Genomic DNA, 27916 nt, shown 5'->3' with positions numbered 1-27916 from the left:
GGTTAACTGTGACAGACAGCTAGCCAAGGGACAAGTCCCGGCAACACTCTCCCCGGTCTAGAAATCATCCGTGAAACCACATAAAATATCGTACAAATCCGGGAACGACTAAAGGCTTTGAGAGATAGACAAAAGAGCTACAGCGATAAGAGACAAAAATACTTGGAGTTCCATGTTGGAGATCGTGTTCTATTGAAGGTCTCACCCTGGAAAGGCATGATACGCTTTGGAAAGCATGGAAAGCTTAACCCGAGGTACATAGGACCATTCGATATCCTTGCTAGGATCGGTCCCATTGCTTACAAACTTCGTCTGCCCCAAGAGCTTAATAATATCCATCATTTCTTCCATGTCTCGAACCTTAAAAAGTGCTTATCCGACGAGACCCTTCTGATTCCTCTTCACGAGATCGAAATCATCGAGAACCTTAACTTCATGGAAGAACTAGTCAAAATCATGGATTGGGAAATCAAACGAACAAAACAAAGTCGCATACCAATAGTGAACGTTCGCTGGAGTGCCAAGCGGGCACCTGAATTCACTTGGAAACGCGAAGATCAGATGAAACAGAAACATCCGCATCTCTTTTCGGGTCCATGATTTGTACTTTGTATTTGAATTTCAGGACGAAATTCCCTCTATCGGGGGGATGATGTGACAACCCGAAACTTTTTCCATTATCTTTAACTAATTTCCGTTAATAAAATTTGAATTTTATTGGATTTCCATCAAATTCCTTGATATGGAGAAATTATTACGTTTTATATAATTAAAATTATATACGAGTCGGAACCAAAATCGCACGAAAAAAACCCAGAATGCCTCGAAAAATAACAGTTTTTAGCCTAAGTGAGTGTATGGCCACACACCCGTGTACGGCTGCATACCTGTTTACGGCCGTAAACCCGTTAACGGTTGGTTCTGGGTGGATCCCACCATCGACCATAGCCCCATCCTATATATATAGGACCCCCACCCTCATTTGCACACTCTTGGCCGAAAACTCTCTCATTCTCTCTAGAACCCCTAACCGTACACACTAAAAACACCTCTTTTCTTCCGAAAATCATCAAAAATCGTCATTTAGAGTCGGTTTGGAGCATCTGGAACATGTTCTTTTTTGAATCAAACACCCTCGTTCTTGAGTGTACGATCGTAAACTCGTGTACTGCTGTAAATTCCCTTCCTGGCCGTACACACCTCCTAAATAGTGAAAAATTCGTTTCCTGGATTCAATCAAGTCCCGGTAACATCTTTAATCGAAAGCAAGTGTTTCTCTAACACTTTATCAAACGAAATCGCTAATTTAGATACATATATGTATTTATTTGATATTAGGATCCTGTTAAGTGCCATATACAACAACTCGAGGATCTTTGTTTCCAGTTCGATGCTTTCACACAACAAACAGTGAGTTCATACCCCTACGCTTTTATGGTTTTTATACGTTTTCAGGGGGAATACAAGCCAAATATAAATGATTTTGTGAACTAAAACAAAATGTTTTCAACCAATTTAAAACTTATGCAATTGATACAATCCAACGATTTCCATAAAATATATAGATATTTTATCCCCTTTTGTACTATGCGGAGCATAAAGGGCGCTTTCTAAACATAATTGCATAGTTTTCTGAAGAAATCATGAGCATAACTTTTCAATCAAACTATAATAGGTATAGTTTGGGGGAAATTCATTACCAATTTTACCGATACAAACCACTTACATGATAAATCATATGAACTATGACAGCTATAGTTTATCATATTCATTACTACGTTCAGATAACAAGAGTATAACACTAAATAATTATTTTATGTATAATTATTTATATTGTACCAAGTATGCAAACGGTTTCAATTACGAGAACATGATACATAACACCACATAAACGAGTTAATACTAGATTATGAGACATCTCTTCATTTGTACCCTTCGAGGTACAGGTAATATCCTCAAAATTTAGTATAACAAGAGTCTCTTGTATGGAGAGCGTGAGATTTGTGAATAGATCTATTCGGGACTGACAATCCCAAACCTAAACTGCCAGCTACAGTTAGGTGGGCATGTCTGGGGTGACAAATATCATACCATACGACGCTTGAAGAAATGTCGCTGAGGTCACTAGTCATATCAAGCATGGTTATACGAACTCACAATAGTATAAACTAATATTTGTTTACAGGATTTCATTCGTCACTAGTTTTATTTTAATTAAGAGAACTACTACACATTACATTGGAGGGTTTCCAGGGATACAATACATGGTTTTATTTTAAGTAATAAAACTACTATACATATTGGTGGTAGCCAAGGTTTTTAAACAGAACACACAATACATACTGGTGGTAATGGACCGAAAACTCATTCCTTTATGGGCCATAAATCACTATTGGAGCCCCTATTGGGCCAAATTTTCAAAAAGGGCCAACCTTTGGGCCGAGAACCCTCTAATGAACCCTAATGGACCGAAAACTCATTACTTTACCCTTTTGGGCCGTAAATTCATATGTGGACCCCATGGGCCGAAAATTTTCTTATTGTGCTAATGTATTCTTAGTTACTATTCAAATCCAAGACCTATATTTCGTTTCTTTCCTTCCCCTCTCCTATTAACGGTTGAAGAAAAAAAAAGATGGTGCAAGCTCAAATTAGGACACCTCAATTGTACTGCATGTAAACATGCAATTTGCCCATCAAACATCTAGCCAATTAAGTGTTAACCATTAAGCAAGGACCACTGATCTCTGTCTTTCTTTCTCTCTCTCTCTCTCTCTCTTTCTCTCCCTCTCCCTCTCTCTCTCTCTCTCTCATACACACACATACACACTCTCCTCTTCTCTAAATTCGGCCGAAACCCCCACCATCACTCTTATTCTTCAATTCAAACTTCACTCCATATTCTCTATCCTCTCTAAATCTTCAAGAACCCTTTCATTTTTCCTCCAAGAACCCTTGACATTGTGTGTGTTTTAAAAAGTTTTCATCAAGTTCATCCTTTTGGTATGTTGTTATCATCCTCAAGATGTTATATTCCATTTTGTGCTAACAATTTACTATCATAACCACCTTGTTTTCGTGTTCATGTTCCCAGAAACCATCTAAGTTCGAAAACCTCTTCAAGAAGCTAGTTAAGGTCGAAAACACCTTCATTCTCCTTGATTTCATAATCACAACCAATCAAAACTCAAGGTGAGCTTCATATCCCCTTTTTTTCGAGTCTTACTATCTTTTGGGGGAGAATACAAGCTCGTTTTGTGTAAATCTTAGTAATTGTTCGTGCATGTGTATATGTTTTCTTGAATTGTGGGGTGATATGTTATGAAACCATGTCAAATACTCTTAAAATAGAAATATCTTCAAATTTTTTGGAGATTTTAGTAAACAAGTTACTTAATGTAACTTTCCATGATGTTGGAAAAAGATCAAAACAGGTTAGAAGTTACTAGAAAACTAAAGAAAGTATATAAAAGGACCACACTTGACAATAAATATAAACAAAATGGGCTTTTGGTGTCATTTTCAGTTTTAATGGGCCTAAATTGACAAGTCATGGTTATTTTGCGCCTAAAGTGTTATTTTTCCATAAAATGGGCGTTATTTCACAATCCACGGTTTAGTGGGCCTAAAGTGTAAATTTTGATAAAAGTGGGCCTTACTTGATAACTCACGGTTTTATAGGCTGAAAGTGTATTCTTTCATACAAATGGGCTTATTTGACAAAACACTGTTTTATTGGGCCTAAAATGTCACTTTTTTAAAGTTGGCCTTTATTGTAAATATCGGTTTTGTTGGGCCAAATTGGTCATTTTTAATAAAAGTGGACATTTTATGTCATTTTTGGTATTGTTTAACAAACAGACTCTTTACTACATTTTTATCAAATAGGGCCTCATATAACACAACTTTATATATCAGTTGGGCCTTATGTAGCAAATCCATTTTAATTGGGCCATGTATGGTAATCCTACTCTAATTGGGCCTTATATCTGTTGCATTAGTGTCTAAGTCCATAACTATTTTGGTATGTACTTGACCCGATTATGAGCATGGTCCTTTTGGGTTGCCTTCACCATAGCAACTTGTAGGATGAATTATGGAAAGAGAAAGGTTTAATTATGACTTATTAATATATAATAATAATAATATATTAAAGGAGAAATCATATTGAAATTAACATTAGTCAAGAATTAATTAAAAATTAATTTTATGGCTAAAAGAGATTAATTAAACTTAGGGGATTGGATTTGTAATTGTAAGATAATTACAATTAGGCTATGGATCACCTTGGAATATAGGTTGGACGAATTCTATGTGAAGCCTATAAGGAATTCGTCTAAGAGGTATTTAAAAGGAGTCCATGGGCTGCTTAGGGCTTAAGCAGTCAGATTAGGGTTTCCTAGTTGCAAACTCTAATAGCCTACATACATAAAGGACCCCTATGGCCCCAAAAACATGAAGAAGACTTCCTTTAGGGTTTCTAGACGTTTTTTGCTACCTCCTCTCTTCTCCTCTTCATCCTTGTTGCTTATGGTGTTTGTGACTCCGTTAGAGGTGTAACACTTGAGGCACTAAGCTTTCTGAAGCCAATCAAAGGAAGGAATAGATTGTTATTGCTACATAATAATCAAAGGTATTCTCTAAACTCTAATTCAGTTTATAATATGTTAGATCTAGGGTTTATAGCTTTGGATATTCAATTGCATGTTCATTAGAAAAACTAGATCCAAAGCATTAGGGTTTACATGTACACCATAGGATTGATGTAGTGATCAAAACCCATCAGTGGTATCAGAGCCTAGGGTTGTTTGTTAATGAAGTTGATGCCTATTTGATTGAATATCAACTGAAAATCAAAAATTTTGAGTTTTTAGGGTTGGACTCGCCGAGTCCATGACTGAACTCGCCAAAGTCCACTAGGTACTCGACGAGTCCAGTGCAGACTCGACGAGTCAGCGAGTCTGCCAGCTGATTTTTGCGATTTTCTTGCTGTATTGGCTTAGGATAATTAGCAAAAACATTTTTAATTGATAAAATTCGATTTTTATTGATTTTGGGTGTTTATCCTTACCAAAATAGTAGATAATTACAAATTAATCAAATATATATTGCCTTATAAGAAAATGTTTAAATTATTTGAGTTATTTGATGAATTATCTTGCAAGAAATTGGATTAGGTCAAAATTAGATAATCACCAATTAATTATTAGTTGCCTTAATTGAATTTGTGATCTAGAATATTCTTGATATAGTTTTGAAAAGTTTCAAAAAAACTTTCCCTCAAGTTTTGGAATTTAAAATTTGATTAAAAGTTTAATCGTGAAATATTAAATTCTACAACCTTAGTACTTTGAAAAGCTCAAATTACACCCTTATGAATTTGTTAATTAATTAAAGTGTATAATTAAAAGAGAGTTAATAAATCCATAAAGTTTGGTTCACATTTAATTAAATTAAAAGTATACTTAATTAAATTAGACAATCTAGTATTTTAAAAGTTTAAAAATACACCCTATACTATATATAACATTAAAAGTCTAATATTATATATATGAATGAGTAAACTGTCAGTCTTACCGTTAGTAGGCCTCATTCATGAAGATGGTCTATAAGGGGTGTTTAAGGAAATTGCCTATAAAATGGCGATTGAATGGGTATCCACTCATACCCACCACACTCTTGACTAGTGGAGGGTCGTTAGCCGAACGGGTAGGATAGGACGAAACCTTCCATTATAAGTATAATGAAGTACAAAGTAACTAAATGCTTTTACAAATTCCCAAATCATAGTTACTTTAGGCAAAATGTGAAATTGTATGCTAATCCATGTAATTACACTTCATACCCTTGTCAAACGTTAGTGGAGCGTGTGTGGTTAACCAGTATACTAATTTAGGGTTGACATTGGTAGTAAATGGTGGCTCGATGTTTATCATAGATCAATGGAGCGTGTGTGGCTAACCAGCACATTGATTAGGTGATAGTAGCATTGGGTGCACCACGTGATTCGCATGGTTATTCACACCTTGTTTGTGATCCTCAGCATCCCAGTCGGAAACCTGAAAGGCATAATCGAGATTTAAAAATTCCATTGAAAATTTCAATGAATCTCAAGAGATCTAGGAGTTTCAATTCATTTAAAACTTAAACTTCATTTTCATTTTTCATGGTGGAAATTGGTAAATCGTCATTTACCTACCTTCAAATATTCTGCAACTAGATTACAACATCCCTCTTCTAGGTTGTAGAGTATTGTGTTGGATCCTAGCCTTAATGACTCATTTGGGTGTTTTATTAAGGAATCAATCAGCATGACTTGAATTTTCTCCTATTTTGTAGATGTCTGGTTCTGACAATCATGCTTCACTTCCTCTACCTCCTCCAATTTTACTTCCTAACCTACAAGTTCTAAGGCTTGAAAAGTTCAAGCTCACTCAAGCCCTTTTGGCAAGTAAACACGAAGATGGGAAACCTGTATGTGCACACGTCTTAGAGATGAAGTCACACATTGACAGGTTAAGGATGTTAGGTGACGAGATTTCAGGAGAGTTGGCTGTTGACTGGGTTCTTCAGTCGCTTCCTGAATCATATAGTGATTTCGAAAGAGAGTACTATATGAAGGACCACGACGTGACCCTCATTGATCTCACCTATTTGCTTATAGCTGCTGAATCATCAATCATTTGGTGTGCTGATCAAGAAAAATTGTCTGGTGAATCAAACTCCCAAACTTCAATGGACACATGCAACATTGGAAGTCCAAAAAGGACTAAGTATAAGATAGCTCCTTGTGTCATTCCAAAAAGTTCCATTTGCTTCTATTGCCAAGAGAAGGGGCATTAGACACGAAGCTACCCTATTTACCCGAGAGATCTAACAGATGGGAGAGTCAAGATGTATGGCTCTACTTCAGGTAAAATCCATTAACTAACTCTATAAGTTCCTATTTTTTATTCTTAATACATGATGTGACAAGATTAGATCTTGATGTTTTGTAGGATCGAAGAAAGAAAGAAAGCTTAAGGAAGAAGTGTGTTGAATCTGATCATGAAGAAATGGATTTTGATTGCGTGGATTCAAACATTGGATTTTTGAGCTGCTACTTTAGTGTTAGAATAGATTGCTTAGAGATATGTAATAGCATAGTTTTCATTTGAACTGCATTGTCAGGACAAGTTTTTTCGCAATAAATAAATTTTGAGTTTTTATTTACCCTTGCAATGGCATGTGTGAAAATGGATGTTTGTGTATTTCTAATTTTAGCAATGTTGAATTAGATTTGATTCTTAATTATGTTATTTGTGGAAATGTCGAAAATTTGCCAAATAAGGAAAGATTCTCATCGCTCAAGTTTCAATTGGGCAGAAACTTGGTATCATGCAACTTGTATTGTATGATGAATGAAAAAACTTTCATATTTGGAAATTAGACTAATTCCTTGACAAAGAGTCAAGTGAAGGACTAAGGGATCAGGTACACTTGGTTATGCGCTGATCAAGTCCACCACAAAGAGTGATAAAATATTCGTCATGATTTACTGAAGTTTAGTAAGTATGGTTATACTTATAAGATTAAGTGTAATTCTAAGTTGCTTGAAAGAGTTTCAATGAATGGCTGAACAAATAAGAGGAATCAATTTGGCAGAAAGATAAAAGTTTCTCCATTCAAAGAATAAGGGAGAGTACCTTTTATTGCGTTTTATGATAAGTCTTAATGATTAAGAACCATTTCTCATTTGATCCTTTAAGTGAGTCTTAGTGCATTTGTATGTCTAAAAAGAAGAATCAAGAATTGTGGAAATAGTTAAATCAAGACGTCAATCATACTTTGTTCCAATATCTAGTCTTAGATTTATAGTCCAAGATTCTGAATTGAGTGACATGTCTTAAGAATGTTTATAAGACTTATCATATGAGGAATTTGGAAAAGGGTTTTCTTATTCTTGTATATTTGAAATTGGTAAGTTGTGATGTCTTGGATAAGACAAAAACCAACTAAGACCAATTATGTGAAGTGTTTTGTCATGATAAGAACTACACTAACTCTTGAATATTTGTTTTGTCAAGGAATGTTTCTTCACAAGAGAATCATATATGTAAAGAGGTTAGTGGGAGTTTTAATGATCTTGAAAAAGTTTCGAGAATAAATCAAGAATAAATCTTATCAATCATCACTAGCACGCAACTTGAAGTTTACAACCTAGCTGACATAAGTTTGTTCTTTGTACCATTGTGGTTTAAGTCATCTATGCATATGAGTTCTTTGAGTTCTCAATTGGATTGAATAGAGGCAAGGCATCCTGATCAATGAAAGTACATCGATAGGAAAGGGTGAGCTTCTTGACAACCTAGAAACAATGGTGGGCATTCGTGCTACCATGAGGCGATAAATAAAGATTCAACAAGTTCAATCCATATGAGTTTGGATTTGTCGCAAACCTTGGTTTTGGCAAATTCACATGAATAGGAACACATACACCATAAAATCTAACTGTCATAAGGTTTCTCTCCTTCATGAAAATGATTATGAGGAAATGCTTTCACTAAGAAAATTTTTAAGAAGAAAGCAATTGTGAGATATGTATTCTCAAACTCGATTATGATTACGACATCCCTTTTCCTAATTCGAATTGTAAGATTTGGCAATTAGTCTGAACATTTGGGACTTAGTAACATATGTTCTGAATTTCTTTAGACACACATGTGAGTCTTCTAAGGCAAAGGTGTATGAATTTAAGAAACTTAGATAAAGGCTTATCAAAGCATCATGTATTAGAAATATGAACTTAAGGAATTCAATAAGCATAGTTGTCTGGAAGTTCAATTGTTTTCAGAATACATGTCAAAGCTAGTGGGAGCATAAGTGTTATGCTGGTAAAAAAGTAATCATCATCTTAGTGGGAGCATGATTATTATGGTAAGTATGGCAAGTTAGCAATATTAATTATAGAAAACAAAGATTTACTTTGCAAAGTTGTAGGGGTTTAAAAGTTGTTTTGCTATAATTAAGGGAGAGAATATTATACTTTGTTTTCAAAATCTAAAGCTTAGATCGAGAAATGTTAATAAATTTAGTCAAGGATACACAGTGCATTCTCAAAATTCGATTATGATTACGGTATCCCTTTTCATAGTTCGAATTGTGATAACGTGGCACATAAAATGTTATGACAGAAGATTGATAATGTATCATATCTTTATGTAAGACATTATGCATCGTGTCCCATACGCTTTGGGTATAGGATCAATTGCATATGCTATAATATTAAACGATTCTAAAATTTTCCAAATGCCTAGTGAATTAAGAGAGAAAAGGGACAAGAATTGGTTTTCACTAAAATAATTAAACATCTATCAAAGGACAATCCAAAGTTCGTTGAGGATTGGTCGCTTATGAGTAGTTGGAAGTATAGTACTAGATGGACCATATCAATCTTATTATGAATAGATAAGATTCTATTTAGAATGAGTTGTAATATGGAAAATATGGAAATGTTTCCATTTTAGGAGTTGGATATTAAGAATTTTATGTCTAGATTAGAAAATTTTATGCAAAAAGGATGTTTAAAGGAATGTACTTTGATTGAGAAACATCACATCTATAAAATTGTTTTGTTACAATGTATGATAGAGTACTTTGTGATTTATTGGTCGAGTCTTTGTGACTTTTGTGTTGTGACTTCATGAAAAAGATCATTGCATAAAATGTTAGAGTCTAACATATTATAATAGTGGCAAGAATTTGTATTCTTATACTAACAATGAGGACAAGGAATTGTGAGATGAACATTGTTGGAAAAGTTTTCAATTGATCTATTTCACAAAGTATGGACCATAGGAAAACAAAGTGTCCATGCTTGGGGCATGGGATAGCTGTTCTTATAATTCAAGTAACAAGTTGATTATCTGAAACATCAAACAATAAATAATGAGTAATCAATATGGTGACTAAATAAGAAGTGTCTTATTTATACTCAAAAGTTTTGAGGCTATATAGGATTAAGAATTATTATTGTGTTTCACTTTGCATGTTTTGACTTCCAGAATAACTGGGTTATTCAAACCACCACAGTCGGTCATACGTTGGATGTAGGTACGAAGGAAGACTGTCATGAATCTGGTTGTAGATTGTCTAAAGTGTTTAGACATAGCATAAGTTTGTTGCAGAGTTCATGAGTGCTTTGATAAGATTAGAGTATTGGATTAAACCCACGCTTACTTGAATCACTTCATGGATTTTATCACGAGTGATGATGAGACGATAATATTGTATATTCTTGAAACCGAGACGTGTTAGTTGTAATTACGATTCGGTTGCACATTGATAATAAGTAAACACACTAGTAACTTGGTGTTATAAAACTTATTGTTGTGTGTGATTTAATGAGTAAGAGTAAGCGAGCATTGGAGTCGAATTTTATCCATTCCTTTTACCCAAAGTGGGATAAAATCGATACATGTGGACCCCTCGATGATTTAGTGATGACACCCTAAGTGCTTGGCCAAGTCGGGACTAAGTTGATGTGTTCAATTGTAGTCTGTTGTCAATCGTCATAAATCAGAAGTCGGGAAGCAATACATGGACAGAGAGAATGGTTTAAATCCATGGCTCGTGTCTATACGATATCTTGTAGAATGGAGTAATATATGATCCTTATCTAAAGGACACGCGTATCTGATAAGATTAGAGTTTACAACGGCTTTTGAAAGCTACGATTGCTGATCAGGTTCTAAAGTTATGCAAAATAGTTATTAGACTAATCCAAGTGGGAGACTGTTAGATTAGTGTCTAAGTCCATAACTATTTTGGTATGTACTTGACCCGATTATGAGCATGGTCCTTTTGGGTTGCCTTCATCATAGCAACTTTTACAATGAATTATGGAAAGAGAAAGGTTTAATTATGATTTATTAATATATTATAAGAATAATATATTAAAGGAGAAATCATATTGTTTAATTAATATTAGTCAAGAATTAATTAAGAATAAATTTTGTGGCTAAAAGAGATTAATTAAACTTAGGGGACTCGATTTGTAATTATAAGATATTTACAATTGGGCTATTGATCACCTTGGAATATAGGTTGGACGAATTCTATGGGAAGCCCATAAGGAATTCGTCCAAGAGGTATTCTAAAGGAGTCCATGGGCTGCTTAGGGCTTAAGCAGTCAGATTAGGGTTTCCTAATTGCAAACCCTAATAGCCTACATATATAAACGACCCTTATGGCCCCAAAAGCTTGAAAAATACTTCCTTTAGGGCTTCTAGACGTTTTTGGCTGCCTCCTCTCTTCTCCTCTTCATCCTTGTTGCTCATGGTGTTTGTAACTCCATTAGAGGTGTAACACTTGAGACACTAAGCTTTCTGAAGCCAATCAAAGGAAGGAATAGATTGTTATTGCTACATAACAATCAAAAGTATTCTCTAAACTCTAATTCAGTTTATAATATGTTAGATATAGGGTTTATAGCTTTGGATATTCAATTGCATGTTCAATAGACAAACTAGATCCAAAGCATTAGCGTTTGCATGTACACCATAGGATTGATGTAGTGCTTAAAACCCATCAATATGCCTATTTACATTCTTATTGGGCCATATATAATAATTCTATTCAAATTGGGCCTTTTATGACACATTCTATGTTAATCGGGCCGTTAGTCAAAATTCTAATACACTCAATATTTTCATGATACTTTGGGATAACGAAAAGTTTTCCATGATAACATCAAATATTTTGACACTTTCGATAAAACAATTACATTTTTATCGCCAATGGTTGTAGTCAAAATACACACTCGAAACATTATTTCTAGCATTAAATAATTGGATACTCTATTCGCGTATATTTAGTTAAGGCTCTTGTAACATACTCCTTCACTCGTACCTACCTAGTGTACATAGTAAGTCGTGTAGTTATAACCAGAGTCTCCCAGAGGGAGAGCAAGAATTTGTGTATAGATCTATATGGGCATGACATCCCATACCTGAGCTGCTCGTTACAGCTAGATAGGCCAGTCTAGGGTGACAAATGCCTTACCATAAATGACACTTGAAGAACGTCATGACATGCATATCAGTCATATCAAGTATGCTTATAGCGGCTCACATAGAGAATAACAAACAAATAAATTTATGAAATGCACATACTATACTCATGATACAATGTATGAACTATAGAGTTACGATTCACGTTTAAGCTTTCACCTCTCAGGTCTTAGGGTTAAGTCCACACTTTTTCATTATACAAAAATATAGGATTTTTTGGGAAACTCTCTTTATACACTATCAAACAAAATCACAAATGCTCTAATACAAGATTTGAAACAAAACTCTCAAATTACTTTTAGAGAAAATATTGGATTTTCTGGTGTTTATAAAATGCTACAAAAACTTTTCATACAAAATTGCTTATGGACTCACCAACATTTTTATATGTTGATGCTTTTCAAAATGACATGTATTCTTAGGAACACATTAAAACAGGTTGGTCGATAAGGAATGAAGAATTTTGCTATATTTTTATTTTCTCACCATGCTTGATGTTTTGGAAGTATTGTATTAAACAAATACAATGGTGTAAAACTATGATGGTTGGTACATTTTATGTATGGTGATGATGTTGTCTTTGATTCATTTATATGCACTGTGATGATATTACAAAATGAAGTCACCCTCCCCCGGACGTTTCCGCTGTCTGGTTCGGAGGTGTGACAGATTGGTATCAGAGCAATGTTTATAGTGAACTAGCATATCTAATCATACAAAATATGCAACTTTAAATACATTGGGACTAAAATACTTTGACCAAAAATAAAATACATCCCTATGTGTGCATATTAGAGTATTGTCACGATAAAAAACAATAAAAGTCTTTAGAGGAGTTGAACATCGTGGTTAAACCCAGGCAGTTATCTAATCGTATTGGGGATAAATATTGCCTGGTCAACTATATTTATTTCAAATACGACCAACATGTGCTTGGGAGTGATCATGATGGGCAATGAATCTAGAAACTTATCAACTCTAAATCCAAAAAGTTTTAAGGAACCAAACACAAACAATTAAAATTCTATAAGAGTATTTTAGCATGCTATCTATTTTCTTGTATTTATATAGTTTTGTGCAGACTCTCTGGCCGAATTCACCTTTCTTGAGATCTTTACTTCCCCAACCAGGGGAACGGAGGATGGATGGAGCTGGAACCAGAAGAGGAACCAGAAGAAGAACAAGAAGAGGAACCAGAAGAGGAACCTAAAGAGGGACCCGCGAAACCAGTGATAGATGCTGATGAGGAGAAGATCGATGAGAGTGATGAGGATGACTCGAATGCACAGTCCAAAGTCATTAATCTACCATACATAGCTAGGGTGCCCCCGCATAGGATGGGTCCCAATGGCCCTACGCCCCCATGGGCACATGAGATATGGAGATGGATCAGACAGCAGGGGATGTGTCACCCAGTCAGCATGAACCGGGATTATTACAACCATAGTCACTGAGGACCTGCAGATGGAGCCCTACCAGTGATGGTCAGGAGGACTCGATATATAGGTGAGTAGGTACAGGCAACCGCTGGCTAGATGATTGCGATGAGAGTTACGGTGGAGTGCATAGAGTGATCAAATCAGGAGGTGGTTAGGGACTACCACGAGAGACAGGAAGCATTGGAGGCCTGACTACGTGTCACTGAGCACCAACTGACCAGGCTACAGGGCGCATCTACCTCATCATCAGCACCACCGGATGCCTCCCTCCGCGAGTAGAATCTGTTCTACTCACCGCCACTATCGATACGACTCTCTCTGTTTTTGTGTACTATTGTACGTAGGACCTACTTTATGATTAAGTAACTACACTACTCATAGAGTCATTATGTTGGTAGATTTCATTTTCTCTATGTACGGTACGCCTTTTTAAAGGCAATTTTTCATGTATTGTATTACGAATTTTATCCTTAATGAAACAATCAGTGTTTTATTTGTGATTTTGTAATCTGCTATGAGTTCTATTTTCATTATTTATTGATATTATATAATTTCACTTATAAGTGCAACCGAACCACCTCCACCGCTAGATAATAAAGGATATTCGGAACAAAAAACTTTCATATACTCATCATCCTTTTACTCCATGACATCAGATGCCTCAAAGGTACGTGTGTAAAAACAACAAAACGCAACCACCACCAGCGCCTCCGTCGGAGGTAAACTCTGCTGCATTCCAGGCAGCACTATCAGATACAGTCACTGCAGCATTGGATCACATCCACAATGGACACAATGGAGGCAGAAATGGTCAGAGAACAGGAAGCTCTAACCATGGAAACAATCAAGGACGTACAAAAACATGCACCTATAAAAACTTTTCTAATGCGAAGCCAAGAACATTCAACAGAACTGGAGGGGTTATAATTCTAAAATGTTGGATTGAGAAGACAGAGTCCGTATTTGAAATATGTGAATACCTGGAAGAAATTAAAGTGAAGTTCGCAGCCTATACGTTTATCGATCAATCCCTATCATGGTGGAATGGTCATGTTAAGGCCTTAACACTCCCATTTGCTAATGTTATGCCATGGGAGGAACTCAAGGAAATGATGTTGGTTGAATATTGTTCACATGAGGAAATACAAAAGCTAGAACAAGAGTTATGGAATCTTACCGTACAAAAATCGAATATAAAAGCCTATATCTCTAGGTTCAGTGAGTTGGCACTTTTGTGCCTGGGAATGATAACCTCGGAAGACAAGAAAATGGAATGTTTCATTTGGGGGTTAACTATCCCAATTAAAGGAAATGTGATTGCTGCCAAACCTGAAACGTACGACAGTGCAATACGTCTAGCTCAAAAACTGTACGATCATGGAAACAAGAAAGGCACCAAGACTATGGAAACAGAAGCCAAGAAGGAAGGAGACAACAAGAAGAATTCGTGAAATAAAAGGAAAGGAGGAAAGACATCAGGATCTTCCAAGAAACCACAAACAGTGGCAGTTCATGCTGCTACCAATCAGGCCACACCAACCCCAGCCACTCCAAACTCAACCACACCAACTTTTACAAAGCCATACGCCGGTACTTTACCCAAGTGTAGTAAATGTAACTATCACCACAACGGCACTTGCTGAGACATGTAGTGTGCCAACTATAACTACAAAGGGCACATTGCCCGATACTGCAGGTCTCAGCCTCAGCAAAATCAACAACCCAACAACAATAATGATGGGGCCAATCAGACCTGCTATGGATGTGGAGAGACTGGTCATTTTAAATGCAGTTGTCCAAAAACCAACACTTAGGGTGCATGAGGATCAGTCAGAGTCCTATCTTTAGGATAGGAGGAGGCGGTGCAAGACCCGATGATTGTTACTGGTACGTTTCCCCTTAACAACACTTACGCATGCATTATATTCGATAGTGGGGCTAAGTGGAGTTTCATGAGTCCTAAATTCAAACACCTACTAAATCAGCAACCCCAAAAGCTAAGCGAAGCCTTCATGATGGAGATTGCTAATGGGAAAACTGAAACAACCAAAGATATTTTCGTAGGGTGCACTTTAACGCTAAATAGTCACTCATTTCAAATCAACTTGATGCTAGTAAACATTAGAAGTTTTGATGTGATCATAGGTAAGGATTGGTTAAGCCCCCACCATTCCGAAATTATGTTCCACGAGAAGGTCGTTCATCTTCACCTACCCTCCAATGAAACACTAATCATATACGGCGATAAACCTGGTGCAAATATTTGCCTTCATGCATCAAGGCATAAAAAAGCATGCATAAGAAAAATCATGCCTTTCTCGCTCATGTTATGGATGAGAAAAAAGAGGAAAGAACATCAATGATATTCCAGAAGTGCACAACTTTCCCGATGTATTTCTAGAGATCTCCTAGGTTTACTTCCCGGCCTGTTAAAAGTATAACTTTAAACGTAAATTCAAAATCTGCTGACGGAGTCTAAACGATAGTTGTAGAGTACAGTCTCACATTCGCGTGGATATAAATAACATAAAAAATGGAGCTTCTATGCGAAAGTTATGAATTTTTGAAATTTGAGGCCCAAATTTCGAGGCTGGTCCGAAGGGGTAGGCCCCACGTACGATGGAACGCCCCGCATTCGCAGCCACCTGGTCCGGAGTCAGCCACCAACCCGCCTCGCATGGATGACACATTTTGAATCTCGAAAAATTACACGAGCCCCACTCCTCCGCCCCGCATACGAGGGTACGACCTGCGTATCAGAACACACAGTGTTCCTCATAGGAACGCCCAACATACTGAGGGTTAGAGTTTTACTATGAATAGTGTGTGAGGCCTTTCAGATTATGTTAGAAAATTCACTCTCTCTTTCACCCTATACACCCTCTCAAGCCACTCTAAACCCTCCCAAAGCTTAGGGAACCTCCCTAACACTAGAAGAAATCCCCGGAGAACCCGAAGTCCCCGAGAAAAGAGTCTTTTCAGTTTTAAACTCTGCCCATGCAGAACCGGTGTTTAGCAGAAACTCACGATTTCAAGAAGCCAAGTGCTATCCAAATCACCATTTTATCAAGTGAGTTCATACACCTACGCTTTCACTATCTTTTCATATTTTAAGGGGGATACAAGTAAAACACAAGGAAATCTTGTGTTGATAACAAAACTATTCAAATAGTTTTCAATTGTCATTTTTACTAAAATAAACATACTACTTTACTAGTTTGGGATTCCATACAAAAACGAATATATAAGCTATAATAGGTATAGTTTATGAGTCATACATATGATTTTATCAATACAAAATGGCTATTCATTATTCTACACGTAACCGTCAATATAACTTTGTGAGACATACTTCAAATACTTATCTAAGTATCAACCAAGCCTTGAAATTATAATCAGAGTCTCCTGGAGGGAGAGCGTGACACCTATGTATAGATCTATACGAGATTGACAACCCCACACCTAAACTGTTAGCTACAGTTAGGTCGGCAGGCCTGGGGTGATAAATGTCGTACCGATTACGATGCCTGAAGAATGTTGTATTCAGGCCATCTTAGGTTATCAAGCATGGTTATGATAACTCAAAATTTGGTATTGAACAATACGATTGGTGTATAAATAAGTAAACAACTTCACTTAGTTTCATTAAAATAATAAAACTACAATACAATATTTTACAGTACAACTGGCGAATCTAAGCACTTACATTTACAGATTTCTCATACAAGTACAAATACAAAATACTATTCCAGTACAAAGAAAACATACATTTTATGGTTTTGTGTGAATTAAAACTACATTATATTATTTCAGATTATGATAACAATTACATATTTCGATCTTAGGGTATTAAGACTACAATATGTTTACAACAGAAAATATAGGATTTTCTGGGGGAACATACTTACATTTCAATGGAACAAATGACATATTTCAATTACAAACATGCTTATGAACACACCAACTTAATTGTTGACAATCTTTACAAAACTACTTGTATTCTCATTAAAAAAAAAAAAAAAAAAAAAAAAAAAAAAAAAAAAAATTCCTAACTTTTCTTGTATTTTTTTTAGTAATGTAAATTAGGGTATCACTATGATCTAGATGGCCATGTTTGGGTAATGTATATGATCCATACGTGTACTTACATTAAAAGCATGATATAGCAACGTACATATATTTAAGGTAAATGTCTTTCCTCTCCTTCTTTATATATCTGTAAAATTAACAATGTAAACTCAATTTCGGCCATCTCAGCAATTCTATTAGAAGCTGCCATGGTTTGTAGTTTTGGTAATCACAATTTTTTTAAATAAATATGATTTTGCTTAATTATTGAGGTCGCAGTTTTTTATACTTTGTATACCAAATGAGAAATCATGATTAATGGAGTTGCATTATCAAAAGGAAAAAAGTTGTCTACATGTTTTGTTCATTGGTGTGCAGATATACAAAGAAGGAATGAAGAAAACGTTTTTAATAGATTAAGTAGGGTTCCTCCGGCTTCCCTTTGTTCGCATCATGCAAATCTTATTAAAATAACTGCAATAATACACGTCATTGGTTTTGTATTTTACTACTTATCATATATAGCTTATTCTAGTAAAAAAGTATTTCTGCAACTCATGTGGTCTAGAATTGTCGTTAAATACTATGATCATATTTTATTGCTCTAATTATTCCATCAGAATTACAACCCACATTGTTAATTTTAAATGTTGTATATATTCTGCAAAAATTTAAAATATCATATATATTCTATCAAAATTAAATGGTAATTGCATTTTAGATTTAATGATTCTCTTAGAATCTTTTTTTTCCTCTTATTCTTTTTTTCTTTTTGTAATAGTTATTTCTCTCGAAATGTGACTTATTCTGACAGAATAAGATTTATTGGCAGTTATTCTCATAAAATGAATAAGGACACGAATAAATGGTTTGAAGAATGGCTTGAAGACCTGATAGGAATGACTTAATGAATAAAAAGATAGATCACACTCACAGTTTAAGAATGTTGTGTTTTTATGAGTTACATTTGTTATTCTTTCATAATATTATTATTCTTTTTTTTAAGCGGCAAACTAACTAATCTACTCCTAAATAACCACTTATGTCTCCACCGATATTTGAACCCCTGACCTCTCATATGAGATGGTCACTCCATACCGCTAGACCATTGATCCTTTGGTATAATATTATTATTAAAGAATGCTTTTTTGTATCACAATCATAGAATGTAATCATTTGATATATTATTAGTTCAAGAATCGATTTTGAATATTCTTTTATAATATATTATTAGTTCAAGAATCGATTTTGAATATTCTTTTATAATGTAGTTATTTATGTTTTCTTCTTATTTACGCCTTCTTAAAGGATGTCATAAATGTGGTTCTAATAGAATGTCATTCTAATAGAATTTCATTCTAATAGAATGTGACACCGACATAATAAAATAGATTATAATCGATTATTATTACAATATCCCTACAAATATGTTTTTTTTCTTTAATAATTCTCTCACAAAAGGCTTGAATACCCTTATAGCATCATTTTTAGAAATTGATTTATTAATTAATTACAATTTAATTATGAAAATTTTAATTAATTAGTCTAAATTCGTTTTTCATGCATTCTCATTAGTTTATTCGTCCACACAATATTTACTTAGAACACAATAACCTAACTATATATATATATATATATATATATATATATATATATATATATATATATATATATATATATATATATATATATTGAATATACCATTAAATGTATATAACCTTAGGTACCGAAATTCAATATACTACGCCGTTTTGTATCATATAATGCATTGTAATGGTCCGAAGTTCTTCAAATTCAACTCCTAACTTGATTTATCTCCAAGATTCTTATAAATTTCATCATTATCTTCCACTTACCTAGTTTTCATTTTCAACTATAATATATATAGTTTGGAAGGTGTTGGTAGAAAGATGTGATATAAGAGAAAAAATAATAGTGAAATTTAAAAAATCTTGAAAGTAAATCATGTTAGGGATTGAAGTTTAAGAACACTATAATGTATATATGAAACAAAATCTTGAAAATAAATCATGTTTTTTTAAGAATTACATTTGCTATTTTTTCATAATATTATCATTCAAGAGTGTTATTTTGTCTCACAATCATACAATGTAATTATTTAATATATTATTAGTTCAAGAATCAATTTTGAGTATTCTTTCGCAATGTAGTTATTTATGTTTTCTTCTTATTTATGCATTCTTAAAGGATGTTTAAGAATGCATAAATATAGTTCTAATAGAATGTCATTCTAATAGAATTTCATTTTAACAAAATGTCATACCGATATAATAAAATAGATTATAATCGTGTATTATTACAAAATCCCTACAAATATGATTTTTTTTTTTCTTTCATTATTCTCTCACAAAGGGCTTAAATACCCTTATAGCATTATTTTTAGAAATTGATTCATTAATTAATTACAATTTAATTATGAAAATTTAAATTAATTAGTATAAATTTGTTTTTCATGCATTCTCATTGGTCTATCCGGCCACATAATATTTACTTAAACACAATAATCTAACTATATATATATATATATATATATATATATATATATATATATATATATATATATATATATATATATATATATATATATATATATATATAGAGAGAGAGAGAGAGAGAGAGAGAGAGAGAGAGAGAGAGAGAGAGAGAGAGAGAGAGAGAGAGAGAGAGAGAGAGAGAGAGAGAGAGAGAGAGAGAGAGAGAGAGAGAGAGAGAGAGAGAGAGAGAGAGAGAGAGAGAGAGAGAGAGAGAGAGAGAGTGTATGTGTGTATTTTGCAGCTAATAACACAACAAGCCTTATCTATCAATCCAACATACATGTCATAAAACCTTCACACACATACACACGAACACATGGAATCAGAGCTACTAAACTGTGAAAACAAGCCGCATGTGCTGTTCATACCATGTCCAGCACAAAGTCACATCAAGTGTATGCTGAAACTAGCAAAGTTACTGCACCACAAGGGCTTACAAATAACCTTTGTAAACACTGAGTTTAACCACCAGCAGTTCCTCAACTCCGGAGGGCCAAACTCACTCGATGATGAACCAGGGTTCCATTTCGAGACCATTCCAGATGGTATCCCCGATGCTTCACGAGGGAACATTTATGAACTCCCTAAATCTATTCTAACTAAATTCTTGGGTTACTTTCTTGATCTTGTGGCTAGACTAGAGATTCCAGTTACTTGTATTATTAGTGATGGTATGATGCCTTTCACTGTTGATGCTGCTGAGACGCTTAAATTACCTATCATTCATTTTTGGACCTTCGCTGCTAGTGCTTTCATGGGATATTGCCAAGCTCCAAATCTTATTGAAAAAAACATTGTCCCACTTACTTAAAGGTTAGTTTCGTTACTCCCTTATTTGGTAGTAAAATATAAATATTCAAACCTTGCGTTGTATTTTTTTTTTTTTACAAATGTCGAAATCTATTTGAAGTAAATTGGATAAGATATTGAGACTGGTTTTAAAGGTTCCGCGAAGATTGTTGGAATAGTATATTTTAATGAGAAAAAAGTATTAATATTTCAATTTTAGATATTCGATAATTACATTTATTTTAGAACATCGGTAAGGTTTTGTAAATGGTGAAATAGTGCAACAAGAAATTGGAGATGGAGAACAACACAAATCATGCATGTCATTGTAAAGTGATTAACTTTTCTCCATATTTGTTACATTTCATACACGTATAGTAAAGATAGGACACTTCGCATGCCTCCCTTCCAATTTTAGTAGTCTCATCTTATAGTCCGTTCTTAGCTTCTTCCAAGTTCCAATGACACATGGAGAGACAACGATGGCTATAATAAAAAGGGTGGTAGATGTAGCGGGATCTGTTTGAAGAATACTCTATTATGGGGAAATTTCTTTCTTGGAGCTCCATCAACAAGAATAGATTTTGAACCTGAATCCAAACATCAGGGCCGGTCCAAACATATATAAACCTCGGGCAAAAAGAGAAAATACCCATCAATACAAATATATAAAGATTCAAAAAAATATTATTACTCATTCAATATAGAGGTTTTCAATTAGAAATAAAAAGCAAACTAAATTGTTTATATTTTGAGATAAATTAAGTTTCAACTAACTTTAGATCTTAAAAATCATTTAGATAATATATATATATATATATATATATATATATATATATATATATATATATATATATATATATATATATATATATATATATATATATACTACATAGCCATAAATTTTGAGCTTCTGGAGTCGTGGCCCTGAGCGGTTGCCCAGGTTACCCACTGTCTGGACCGGTCCTACCAAACACGCTCTTACCCAACATCTCTAGTCTTTTATTAACCGTCTTGCATCTAGAACATTGTCCAAGTCGTTCTAATTTAAAGAATTGTAAGCTTTGTCCATATTAGCCATGAAAATAAACATCTTTGTCATTTTCTTTTTACTCCAAGGTATAACTTTGTTTATAATAAGGGGGTTATCTAGAATTTCATAATCATTCACAAAAGCATGAATCACATTTTTGTGTTATTAGCCAGAACTTTAGCTATATTTTTTTTAGGAATGGCAACGGGGCAGGGCATCGTTTCCCAATCCGGCCCGATATCTTTCGGGTATCTTATCGGAACGACCCATCAGGATTCGGGTATCTTATCGAGTTTACAACAATTCATGACGAAATATTTATTCTGTTATAGGATACCCCGATGCCTTATAAAAAATATATGTTCTAGCCTTTCTTTTAAATTAAAATATGATGAATCAATTTAATAAAATAAATAGGACGTTATATTAAAAATTATTTGATTTTAGTTTTAGTGTAATACGTTAAAACATAAAAAAAATGATGATTCACACAAGATTGTTAATAACTAAAAAGATTGTTCAGAGTAAGTATTTTATATTTGAATACGTGCAATTAACATCAAAACGATTCGAACATATTATATATAATTGGGACGGAGCGTATCGGATCGGGGTGAGGATAACTAACTCCTTGCCTCGAACCTGATAACAACTCATTACCCGATCCGAAATGATCGGATTTTGGGTTTCCCCATTGAGATCAGGCTTTTTTGTCATCCCTAATTAATATTTTTGTACATTTTCCCGACCAAACTAATTAGACGATATTCATCAACATAAAGAGTATTAGAGACTAGCTAGGGTCATGAAGGCCGCATTACAATCTTTATGGATTATCTCTTTCAAAGTCTTTAGCAATTTTTGTAACTTCCCAACGACCACACTAGACCAAAACATACAACCATTCATTCGTAAATTTTTAGAAAAGCAAAAATAGAATGCCACATTTTAATCGCAAGGGCTAAGTTTTCAGACTGAATCGAGTTATGTAGATATTTAGAAAACATAGTTTTTCATTGTTTACAAGTTGCAACCCATTTACCAAAAGTCATTACTAATTTATCACCCTTACAGGAATTGAACCAATTAATGGAAGTGAAAGAAAACGTAATTTGAAGAAATTCATTTATCGATATAAAATATATGTTTTATTGATTTGTATGATAGCTACAAGAATATTGTATCTTATATGGATTAATCAATCTTTTAAGTGGAAGGAAGAATCATATTCCTTACCAAAATATTAGGTAAAAATCAGTTGTGTGGATACCATTAATTGTATGACCAATTTATCAATATGTGGACGTGTTTGTCACCTTAATATACATATTATGAGTAATTTTGTAAAATGCGAGATGTTCTTATAAGTTATAACAAAACTCTTTATTTATTAATTATAACAAGTTATTTTACTCAAAAATATGTATTATATATAGGATTTTGTTATGTTAACTTTATAAGATCTGTATATTTATAGATAACACGTGTCAAACTCATCATGTCGGGTACTTGAAAGAGTTTCTGGAAAACTGTAGATCCCAATATATACATTGGTTTTTCAAATAGTTTTTCTGAAAAAAGTTTGACTTTAATATATATACATACATGCAAAATTTTAGGGAACTTGCCATATTAGTGGGCTAAAAAATAGATTAAATTTTTCTTCAATCTTGAATATTGTTGTACTCCACATAACAAATTAACTGAATATGGATTAATCTTTTGGAAAAAGCTTACTTATTTGTTCATCATCGTAACCAATTCTTTCTAATGTTTCAGATGAAAGTTGCCTCACCAATGGGTATCTTGACACCATCATAGATTGGGTTCCAGGTTTGGAAGCATTCCGTTTAAAGGATCTTCCAGGTTATGTTCGAACTATAGACCCAAACGAAGTAGACTATAAGTTTAACATTGAGAGTATTAAAACAACGATGAAGGTCTCAACTATAATTCTCCACACATTTGAAGAGTTAGAGTCCACCATCATCAAAGCTCTCAAACCCATGTTTCCTCACATCTACACAATCGGACCATTGCAGTTGCTTCTAAATCACATACAAAATCAGCAAGAATTAAAGAGTTATAGTCTGTGGAAGGAAGATACCGAGTGCCTTAACTGGTTGCAATCAAAGGAACCAAATTCTGTGGTTTATGTTAATTTCGGTAGCTTAATAGTGATGTCTTCACAAAAATTGCTAGAGTTTGGCTGGGGACTTGCTAATAGCAACTATTATTTTCTCTGGATCATCAGACCAAATTTGGTTGTTGGAGAATCTCTTGTCTTTCCTCCAGAACTCAAAGAGATGATTGATAAGAAAGGGTTTATCACAAGTTGGTGTCCCCAGGAAGAAGTGTTGAACCACCCTTCGGTTGGTGGGTTCTTGACTCATTGTGGATGGGGTTCCACCATTGAGAGCTTATCAGCTGGTGTCCCGATGATTTGTTGGCCTTATATATGGGATCAACCAACTAATTGTAGGCAAATTTGCATGGAATGGAAAGTTGGCATGGAAATCGGAGATAATGTAAAAAGGGATGAAGTCGAAAAGCTCATACAGGAGTTGATGGGGGGAGAGAAGGGTAAGCAAATGAGGAGCAAGGCTATGGTGTGGAAGAAAAAGATTGAAATTGCAACAGCTCCTAATGGCTCATCTTCCTTGAATGTTGAGAAACTTGTCAATCACATTCATATGTTGAAACTAGCTTAGTATTTCACATGTTCTTTTTCGTTTCATGAAAGTGCTAAAGGTCAATTTTTTGGTTGTTCTCGGATTTATTTTCTCATAAAAACAGAAAAGAAAAATGGAATTCTATTTTATGATGTACTAATATTAGACTCAAGCTCTATATTATTTATATATCAATGTGATGTCTATACCGGATAAACAAAACTTCCCACATTTAAAGGATTCGTAGTTAGGGTTAATTTATGAGATGAGATGTAACATCTTAGTTTTTCCCATTCGAACAACTTATATGTATTATATGCACGATTATCATGTGGGAAAGTTTCATGTCATTTTCTCTAATATTATGTAGTTTTTGTTTTCTTTGTTTAAATTTGATTTTCAAAAAATTATAAAAATCAAATTGATGAAGACACATACATTCTAAAACATACTCTAATAACTTCAAATATAAATAAAGGATGTAAAATAGGTAAATGAGAACACCAATCCATGACAAAAAAAAAATCATACATTCTTACAAATATACATAACACCAGTGTTTTAAAAACCAGTTCGAACCGAGAACCGAAGGTGAAGACGGTTCGACTTGGACCAGTTTTATAAGGATTTCCTGACCGGATCGGTTTTGGTAAAAAAAACCAATTCAATAATGAACTGGGTTGAACCAGATATTCTTTTATTTTTGTGTTTGTTTTGGACTTCTTTGTTTGATTTCAACTTCTATAATGATTTTTTTTATATGTTGCATTCTATTTACGTTTGTAATACTAAAATGATGACAAGTTTTGTAATCAATATATACAGGATAATTAAAAACATATAAAAATATAGAACCGGTTTGACTATCCGGTTTTTAAAACATTGCATAACACATTAAATGAATTACAGATACCAACACCAAGGGCAACACTAACGGTAATAAGTTTAACAAAAATGAACTTATTATAAGAAAAGTAAGTTTCTATTTCTTACTCTAGTAAATAAAAAATACAGAAAACTGTTAAAAAAAATATAAAAATGACAAATGCAAAGAACTATTAGGATTACATATTATCGCCAAAATAAAAAAAAGTAACCACAGCAAAGTAGATTTGAGAGGGAAGACCCCAGTTTGGCAAAAAAAACTTATAATCTACTTCAATCCAAAACCTCAGTGGAAACCAAAGTGACTCGGAGACATAGAATATAGAGCAAAATACTTCATTAAACAACGCCTAAAACAGAAACGAAGTATAAGGATCAATCAAGTGAAATTAGGCAAATTACTAGGTATAAACAATATTACCTAAAACAGCAACAAAATACCATCAAAGTCATTGAAATTTTGGTCGATTCTTTAAAGCACGATGGCTTAATATGAGAATAAATAGATTCAGGAAGTTGTAAAATGTACAAATGAAATAAAAATGTTAAAATACACAACTAAATGGAAGTACGTTTCTATATCTTGCATTTAATTCTTTTGTTGCTAGTATTTTTTAAATGGTCAGGGGACAAAGGCTTTACATCACTTGAATTTAACCAATCTTTTTACAAAAAATTACAACATACTATACATAATGGGCTAAATGCAATACATAAAACATCTTTCAAGTTCTTGATTCCAACAAGAAACAAGAATCATATGTAAAAAAATTAAAGCCACCATCTTTGAAATTTGCGTCCTCATCATCAAAAAATTAAAAGTTAAAATAATAATAAAATTCATTCGGATTAAAAAGAAAATTGTTTAATAAAACTCACCTCATATATAGTTTCTGTAACTGGATTAATGAAGAACATCAAGGGTAGTCAGCTAAACAACATGCATTACCACTTAGAGCCAAAATCTGGAGATTAGAAGCAACTTCAAACCCATCTGATGGAATATGCAAATGAAGGGGATTGGAGTACTTCATAATCAAAGCTTCTGTTAAAACAGTGTCTACATTTGTTTACCAAAAAAGGAATATTGTATACTTTTGGTATAAAAACTGGATCACCCAACATTTTTTGGATGTTTGGGTTCGATTCCTAATAAACATAAAGAAATAATCAATATATTTATGTATATATATGACAATTAGATCTTTTAAACTCCCTCAGAAGGAAATGATGGATATATACACCACTTGGAGAGTAACAACCATGATATGATTCCAAAATAGTCTAAAACATGACTTAGCCTATCATAATCTTGAAACATTCGTAATGATACAAAAAAAAATTGAACTTAATTGTCCCTCATGAAAATTTTGGTATACGTAAGACCTCAATGAGAAAAAGTTATAATATATCATCACATTTATTGAAGTTCAATAACAAAATAATACCATTATTTATTCCCCTATTTATTAACTACTCTGTTGTACTAATATATTTCACAACAAACTAACTTTACTTCACCAATACCCTTCACTTCACATCTTATTGAGGTCTCAAATGCATGCTCCTAGAACATATGTAGGAGAGATGATTGGGATAGAATGGCTAGACCCTTTTCAACAATGATACAATTGCAACGTTCATCCACCCCATTTTGCTTGGGAGTGTGAGAAAAAGAAACTCGATGAATTATACCGTGATTTTAAGATAAGATGAAACATTTTTTTTATTTCTCACCCCAATCTGTTCGAACACTTTTAATTTCACAATTAAATTTGTACGAATAACTTGGCAAAATTGTAAGAATGTATTGAAAATTTGAGATTTGTGAGATAGAAAGTGTATCCAAACATATTTAGTGTAATGGTCATAAAACAACACAAAATATCGATGGTCATTAATTGAAAAATAGAGGAAGGTCCCCAAACTTTTTAATATATCAACTCAAAAAGCACAGTGGAAGGTGTGTGAGAGTGAGAAAAAGATAAACGGTGGCTTTTGCCCATTTGACATGATTCATAGACATTTGGAAGTTTATTTGATGATGTAGGCAGCTTGAATAAGGAGAGAAGGCAAAAAATGCGATGTATCAGGAGTAGTGGCGGAGCCAGATGGGGCGTTGAGGATACTACAACACCCCCAAAAAATTGTTTTATCTATATAAAAAAAAATTATTTGTCAACATGTTCTATGTTATTGTACCCCCAACTAAAAGATTATACTTCCTCCGTCCTAATATTATAGTCCATCTTTCCTTTTTGGTTTGTCCCAAAATAATAGTCCACTTCTAAAAATAAATAATATTTTTACCAAAATACCTATCATTATTACTTAACCAACTAAACATTTATTAGAACATTAAATGCAAAGTAAGGACAAAATTATCATTTTATTGTATAAAGTTAGTGGTAATTAATGCTTCCTT

At 33.8% G+C, this 27916-nt stretch overlaps 1 pseudogene; it reads left to right on the top strand.

Moving 5' to 3' along the window:
- The first annotated feature begins 20288 nt into the window (after positions 1-20288).
- LOC145040492 (UDP-glycosyltransferase 85C2-like) lies at positions 20289-24956 on the top strand (annotated as a pseudogene).
- The last annotated feature ends 2960 nt before the right edge of the window (positions 24957-27916 follow it).

Source organism: Lactuca saligna, chromosome 1 (assembly GCF_052625555.1).
Source record: "Lactuca saligna cultivar CGN05327 chromosome 1, ASM5262555v1, whole genome shotgun sequence".
NCBI classification, from domain to species: domain Eukaryota; kingdom Viridiplantae; phylum Streptophyta; class Magnoliopsida; order Asterales; family Asteraceae; genus Lactuca; species Lactuca saligna.
This window is presented reverse-complemented; position numbering and strand designations above follow the sequence as displayed.